The sequence below is a fragment of the Rhynchophorus ferrugineus genome, unplaced genomic scaffold (genome assembly GCF_030347505.1).
Source record: "Rhynchophorus ferrugineus isolate W39M unplaced genomic scaffold, kcgeb_rfMv2 rfM2, whole genome shotgun sequence".
Classification (NCBI taxonomy): Eukaryota; Metazoa; Arthropoda; class Insecta; order Coleoptera; family Curculionidae; genus Rhynchophorus; species Rhynchophorus ferrugineus.
The window spans coordinates 48,633,687-48,635,405 of record NW_027472581.1 but is presented as its reverse complement, the minus strand read 5'-3'; the positions used below and the strand labels follow the sequence as shown (position 1 = coordinate 48,635,405).

The 1,719-nt window shown below is 37.2% G+C and overlaps 1 long non-coding RNA gene across 1 annotated transcript; it reads right to left on the bottom strand.

Moving 5' to 3' along the window:
* Positions 1–484: 484 nt before the first annotated feature.
* Positions 485–1,062, bottom strand: LOC143190582 (uncharacterized). The gene is made up of 3 exons (XR_013004284.1): positions 827–1,062; positions 742–771; positions 485–542 (listed from the first exon to the last, which is right to left on the bottom strand). It is a non-coding gene; the product is annotated as an uncharacterized LOC143190582 (long non-coding RNA).
* Between the last annotated feature and the right edge of the window lie 657 nt (positions 1,063–1,719).

The following is a 1,719-nucleotide window of genomic DNA, read 5'->3' as shown; positions in this document are numbered from 1 at the left end:
ACTGACAATATTTCAAGATGTTACCATATGTTGCCAATATTGCTATTATTATTCAACATATTACTGTAAATAAATACACACTGTGTAATGTAACATACACTATATCCATAAAAGGGCAAAGTCTGCAAATCTGCAATATATTAGTGTTATGGGTATTCAATTCAGTTTAGCTTGATCTATAGAAGATAGAACGATTTTCTTTTAATATCACAATAATACTAAACGGCCATTATTACGGTTACCATGAAAATGTCACTCTAGAGAAATATGCCAGTTGATAAAAAAATATTTTTAAAACGTATAGAACCTTATCGCAACTGCCTACGGTGTGTAAACCTAAGCCATTATTGGGTCAAGCAAAACACACACACAAATTGAAGGATTTCGTGAACATTAAAACATTGGAGTAGCACAATTGCTCAAGAACATTGAGGTTATCTGGAGTTTGAAGAGATGAAATCCCTTTAAACTAATATACTTACCTAATTGGTGAAAACTGTCCCGTATTTTAAAACAGTGTCGAGTGCAGCAGTGTGTTGGATCTGAAATATTAAATTTGGGCTTTAAAAACTTTAAGGAAAATTTACCAGATATTTATTGTTAATAACTATTTGAAATATGTATGTCATGCAGTTTAAAATAAAAAACCAATGCTTACTGTCATATATGGTATATACGACAGTAAGTTACGATCTCCATACTTAAATATATAAAATATACAAGTCAATGAAATACTATTACCTGGTTCAGCCTACATACGTCTATTAATCTCTATAAAGATATCTAAATATTAGTAAATATGTTATACTGATTTAATGATACGGACCTAGTTGTTTTGAAAAGGATGTGTTTATATTTGCCTTAGGTGGACGAAATAAGTGTTTATAATTAATTGTTTCGGTAATATTATAATAAGATTGGATCGGCAGTATTGTTCGTATATGTGGCGACTGCCTCGACCCTTGAGGCCACCACGCAATCCCCTACAACAAGTTCAGAGGTTGGCAATGCCGCTAGATTGGTACCATGCAGTTCCAGGCTATAAAACACCATCACGACGACGTCCCGCCTTCTGTTCTTTTCTCCATCCCCTTGTAATAGTACGACTTCCACAGCGCTGCCGTACTTCCTCTACCTAATCTAATATCCTCTCCATTCTCCCGTCGACCACATTTATCAGTTATGAGTTAAAATAAACAAGTTTTATATTTTATTTTTGTTTTATTTTATTTAATCGTAGCGGCAGCCACACGTTTCGACCGCCGACCGACCCGACGAACATTCCTACATATATGTAGGAATGTTCGTCAGGTCGGTCGGTCGAAATGTGTGGCTGTCGATGCGATTGTTTGTCCGAACACTCACTGCTACTTTTTGTAGGAATTTGCACGAGAACTAAAAACACTGGTTGAATCAAAGTTGTTTATTCTAACTCACGATTGATACATGTGGTCGATGGGAGGATTGACAGGATATTAAGTTAAGGTGAAGGAAGTACGGTAGCGCTGTGGAAGTGGTACTGTTACAGGGGACGGTGATAAGAAAAGAGAGCGAGACGTCGTCGTGATGGCCTTTTATACTCCAGAACTGCATGGTACCAATCCACCGGCGTTGCCAACCTTTGTAGTTGTTGATGGTGAATTGGTGGTGGCCTAAAGGGTCGTGGCGGTCGCCACATATAGTCGACTAAGGCCGCCATCTCTTTTCGTTAAATTCAAA